This window comes from Elaeis guineensis, chromosome 4 (genome assembly GCF_000442705.2).
Source record: "Elaeis guineensis isolate ETL-2024a chromosome 4, EG11, whole genome shotgun sequence".
NCBI lineage: Eukaryota > Viridiplantae > Streptophyta > Magnoliopsida > Arecales > Arecaceae > Elaeis > Elaeis guineensis.
This window is the reverse complement of record NC_025996.2, coordinates 44,422,229-44,428,631: the sequence shown is the minus strand read 5'-3', so window position 1 is coordinate 44,428,631 and position 6,403 is coordinate 44,422,229.

Genomic DNA, 6,403 nt, shown 5'->3' with positions numbered 1-6,403 from the left:
ATTTGACGTTTAGTTTCTAGCCTTGCACATCGCAAATGCGAGTAAGTGCGCAAAAATATTGGTATTAGTACATATGAGACTAAATATTAAATGATAAGGATGAAGGATCAGGTGTGAAATGGCAATCAACTAAAAATCTGGTGTCAAGTCTTTCTTTTTTTTACATAATATAGATAAAGCAGCTTTCTGATATTGACAAAAATAAGAAGCACAAAAGCATAAAAGCTTTTCTGGTTTGAGAGGAAAATAGATTTTATTCTTTTCCCCTTGTGTATATAAATAGGCTTTAGCTTAAATATGACCACAGCATAACATATAAACTCTTACTATACCGTAATTATAGAAAGACAGCTCTATTAACTAGCTTTGTTTTGCTAAATGCATTCAAGGAAGTGAAAGTAGATGTTTAAACACGAAGGTAGCTCCTTAAAACTTAAAAAAAGAAAAAGTAAATAAAAGAAAGGAAAGAAGAGAAATTATCCTGCTAAAGTTCATTAGGGGCAATTGTAAACCTTGAGGATACAAAATGTAGCCATTTTGCAGGAGCACCTAAATCAATTTGACACACAAATTAGCTACTCAGGGGTAATTAATATCAACAATGTAAAGGTCTTGGGAAGCTTGTAAAAAGTAGTCAGGTGGGTTCTTCAGTTGGTGCATTGGCAACGAGAGGAAAATTGCAAAGAAAAGAGCCCATGGTTTATGGTTGATATCAATGTCAACAACGAACAAAGTATAATTAGACAGGTATTTTTTATAATATTTTTAGAAAAGTGGTGGTGATTTTCAAATGCTATACTAATATCTAAGCCTCTTCGTTGTAGTAAGATTGGAGATATTCACTTTGAAAGTATCGGTGCTCGGATATTGCATAGATTTCAAATTTTAGTAGGTTTACTATGTTTGCTTCAAGAGATAAATTCGATATTTTAAAATAAAGAAAAATACTGTTCAGTTAGCCAGCAGTTTAGTCTAAGCAATCAATAGTATAGCGAGACTAAGATCTAGATATTTGATGTATTATATTCAAAGTAGGTATAGTATGCTCGAACCATGCACGATAATTTAATTTAGCTTGGTGTATTACTTGGGAACTGAATTTAACGCCGACACAAAAGATAAACTTTTTGAAATACTACTATTTAAATTGTCATGGTAATTAAAATATATATTTTATAAAAATTGAGCCGCTTAATTTTTGTTGATTTGATATTGATTATTTGAGATTATTGTTCACTGTCATTTGAACTTAAGATATTGAAGTTGCTTGGATGTGGAGGTCTATGATTCTTATAGCGTATAATGGAAAAAAAATTAAAATTTTTAATTATATTTATAAGTTTGAAAGGATGAAATTGAAAAAGGGTATGAAATTTTTTTGAATAAATTATAAAAATCTTTATAAGGTTTATGTTTATTAAATTTACATTCAATAATTTAAAAACCTATGGTTACACCTTTAAGGTATAAAGCTATTACTCAAATTGTTTAAAAAATGTGAAATGATGAAAATACCATCCTTCAATTGAGGAGAAGGAGAATTTTTGTACTTTACCTTAAAAAGGTTCGGTCTTTTCCTTGGCATTTAAAAGCATCATACCTTCATTTCCCACACAATGTCTAACATTTCTAAATGCCAATTGCCAATGGTAGTTAAAGCATGCAGCCCCTCCTCCTCTATCTCTCTGGCTCTTCACCTCATGCATGTTGAAAGCTTTGGGGAAATCAGCCGGGCAAAATAAAGTGTGAGTTCTGATTTGCTTTCTGCTACAACCAACCACATCAACTCCTCCACTCCCACTAAGAGGGCTCCATGAATTGTGATTGCTGGAATTTTGATCAAGTTCGTGCTGAAGAGATTGGTCCCCTGAATCAGTCTGGCTTCGACATAACCACCGACTAATCGAGGCTTCCAATCGATGAACAACTGATTGTCGGGGCCGATCGATGGCCGGAAGGTGATGACATCCCCAGCTTTGAGGCTCTTCTCTTTCATGAACTGGCTCCACCTCTTGGTCTGCATGTAGCCATGGCTATTATTCCAGTATGAGCAGCGGAACCCTCATACTTTCCCACAGGCATGCGTTTGTAGGTGGCGCCACTGATAAGGTGAGATAATCTGCTAGTAAAGGGCTAATCCCACCGCTTGGAATATATTAGCAGACTTGATATCAAGCTGATTCAGTGAGGCCACGAAATTTTAATAAAGGGGAAAAGATAAGGGTTGAGTTATTGTTGAGGGCATTGAAAATTGCAAACGAGAGCTTCCTTGTGCGTGAAGGGACTGCAAGTATAATAATGTAATGTTTGAGAAGAATCCTGGAGGGGCTTAACATTGTTGGGATGAAAACTTATATGAAGCTCCATTAGCTATGGCCTTCTCTATCTCAAGGCCAAAAAAAAAAAAAAAAAAAAATAGGGAAAAGGATGGATAGATAGAGGGAAGGACTGTATGCACCTAAGAAGACTAACCAAGCTATGCCTGTAAGAAACCTTTTTGAGAAAGAATTGTTTCGAAGACAAAGTTACAAAGACTGGTGTTTTCAATGGAAAAGAAAGTGAAAAATTTGGAGAATGTAGGACTTTTTTCCCCATTGAATGTACTTGTTGCAAGAGTATGACCTATTAAAACCCCAAATTTTCTTATAAATGGTGGTTGATGTTTGTGCTATAGATTTTGGATGATACAAACCATATCTTGGCATTTAATATCACCTGTATATTGTCACACCCCGAACCTAATATCCGGATCTGATACGTGATGGCCGCACACTCCTTAGAGCAGGTCCTAAAGAATATGCAAGACCAAAAGTAATTCATTACAACTTCAATATCCATAATATCTAATTTTAATAATAATTAATAAAACATACATAATTACACATTAAATTTTTTCAATCCTCTGATCAGATATCAATAACCCTCTATTTATGCATCCGCTCATTCGCACATCTATACCATAGCTAATCATGAGCGTCCTGTAACTCTGAGAAGAAAAAGAAAGATAAAGGGTGTGAGCTTTACAGCCCAGTAAGAATTTTCATATCACATCGATATAATAATATAATCTGAAAATAAGAATAAGCAATAAAATATAAAATTTCATATTCAATATCCGGAATAATTCAAACATCTATAAATTATCTGTCTTGTCAAAAGATATGCATGTTAATGGGTGAAATACTTTTGTTCAACGATTGTTTCATGTCTTCTCTTTCATTTCTCTTTTCATAATCACATGATTTTTAACTTTTTTCTTTTTGACTTTGGACGAACCAAGTCTATACCTCAGTCATCATCTGAATCAATTTTCACTTAAAAGCCTTTCAAGGCTGTCCCAGGATGAGCTCCTGGCCGGCTGTCCCACGTATGAAAGTCCGTGAGAGGCTGTCCCAAGCATAACTCTTGGCGGGTTGTCCCAGGCATGAGCTCCTGACCGACTGATCCACCTATAAGCCAGTGGGGGCTGTCCCAAGCATAAGCTCCTAGCAAGCTGTCCCAGACATAAGCTCCTGACAGACTGTTCCACATGATAAGGTTAGTCCATACCATATCTTTCTTTTTTATTTAATCATTATGTATTGATTTCATCAAATCAATTCCGACTTACATTATGATCAATTTAGATATGTCATATCCATATAATTATGTCATCAATTTCTGATACATATATATTAACATAATATACTCATGCTCAAAATCATATAAGCAAAAGATGGTGTCTCGGATATAGCAAATTCATCGATCTCAAATTCAATGATGCAAAACCAATGATGCAAAATCAACGATAAAATAGCATATATAATAGTGATCATATACAGGGATTCTTACCTTTATCGATGACTGATCCAAATACAAAAATCAATGTTCTTCTTTGACTTATGAATTTCTCTAACAAGATATTTCACTCGATATCTTATGCAGACAATCGTATCTCTTCATAACCCTGATCAAATATAAAAATTATATATAGAAAAATTATCGATAATCGATCCTAATAACACAAATCTAGGATCTCTCCTAGGATTAACCAAAATTGGGATTCACCTAAGTATCGGGACCCTCTATTGGTCCACAAAACTTTAAGAGAGAGAAAATCCATGAAGAGAGAGAAAATTCTAGAAAGAAAAAATTTTCAAGAGAGAAAGTAGAGAGAAAATAGAGAGAAAAATCTTTATATCCTTCAAATGAGGCAATTATGATTAAGATTATCAGAGATCATATCAAGGTGACTCAATATGGATTAACTATGATCGATGTTATAGATTTCAAATAAGGACCAAGCTAGGATCCAATCTACTGTACGTATTTCGGAGCAATCTCAGGTTATCATATTTTTATCTCAAATTTATCCTAGGATCTGTGATGCAATCAGAGAGAGAAAGATCTTAGAGAGACAAAATTCATAAATAAAAAAAAAAGATTTAGAGAGAGAAAATAGAGAGAGAAACTGGAGAGAGAAAGGTAGATAGAGGAGAAAGAGAAAAAGAGGGAGAGATAGAGATAGAAAATTCTCTCTTTCTTTTTTTTTCTATTTTTCTTTTTCTCTCTCTTTTTCTTTTTCTTTTTCTCTTTTTCTTTTTCTTTCTTCTTCTGTTTTTTTCTTTTCTCGTTTTCTTCTTCCTTTCGTCTTCCTTGGCCGAACAGGAGAAGGACCAAAGGGAAGGGGCTTGATGGCTCGAGCTCCAGTGAGGAGCGGCGGTGTTTGATCGACGGTGACAGAGCAAGGAAAGACGGGCGGTGAGGTTCGGCCGGCGAGAAACTTAGAGAAAATCAGAAAAACAGAGGATCCACCCCTTACCTCTTGTTTTCTGATCATTGGCCGATCGCAGGTGGCCAAGACCCATAGGGAAGGAAGGCTAGGAGGTAAGGGTCCTATCCTAGGGTTAGACGCCGTAATCAACGGCGTCGGTGGCTGAAAAAGAGAGAGAAAAATTTTGGTAAAAATAGGGATTCACCTTTCATGGACTTTCTGACGAGCTCGACGGCCGACGAGGGTGCATCGTGCCGTGGAAAGGAGGAGAAGGAAGAGAAAAAAGAGGAGAAGGGCTTACCTTCGACTCCGATGAGGTCTCCGACGAGTGTTTGAGATGAACACGATGAGGATATCCGTGGCTTCCACGAAAAAAATTGAGAAAAATAAAAAAAAAAATCCGGTGCTCGCCGTGGCTAGCCATAGAGGAGGAAAGGGGGATTTTATAGAGGTCTTCTTAGGGTTTCTAGTGGCCCTAGGAGTCCTTTTCCTGATCGATCATGGGAAAGAAGAAGAAGATCCAATGGGAGTCTTCTTCTAGATATTTTTTTTCCTCATATGGGCTTGATTCAGGGCCCAATTGGGCCGGGTGTTATATTCTCCCCTCTTCAAATAATTTCGTCCTCGAAATTAAATTATGTTGTTTGAGATATGTACTTAAAACATACACTCATCATGTCATTCTCACACTTTCAATAATATCTTGCATATTATTTATTTCTCATAATCTTGTTATAACTAAATTATTTAAAATTTCAAATTCATCCCTTCTTATTGATTTCTCAATTTTTTTTTTTGAAGAACAGTAATATTTTGGACTTGTATTAACATACCACAGCTATTTGTCTAATACATTCCACTCAAAGTTCATAATTATCTCAGACTATCTATGATGTAAAAAATAAAGAAAGATCGAATATTGGACACTCTTCACAATCATCGATTTTTTTTCTTCTTTTGACCTCCCAACAAATTTTATATGTAGACTCTCATTTTAAGAAAACCTCAATCTTCTATATCAGTCCAAGTAACAATATTAAATTTAGAAAAATATGAGATCTGTGTCAATACATTCTAAGTTTGAACTAATAACAGAACTATCAAGCTGTTAATAAACTTGAGATATCTAGGATTTCTAGGTATTATCTACAATGAAGCAACCTACTGACAAAAATTATCCGACTATGATCAGATTAGGTCAAAATCTATTGCATGCTTTCATTATCAATAAAATTTTTTTTATTTGCAACTAATATCTTCCACTATAATAACTTTTGAATCATGAAATTAATATTTTTTTAATCAATTTAATCCACCATACTTTTGTTGTGCACTCTGAGCTTAATTTATCAAATTATATAAGTTTATCGAAAGATAAGAATATCTTTGTATGTTAAATCAACCATACATAGATGCAACTTTCAAATTTCATTTTAAACTTAGAGCAAAACTTTAAGTTTCTTTGTCTTTACTATTTGTTGGGCATAGCACATCAAAATTAAATCTTGATCCACTTCCTATGTTTGAAATTATTGTATAAGCTTCATCGCTCCTTAAAAATCCAACATATCTTAATTAGAATTAATCTTAGATTTACCTTACAATCATTTAGATAATTTTCAAACCAATATTTTTTTGTAAAAAAATTAA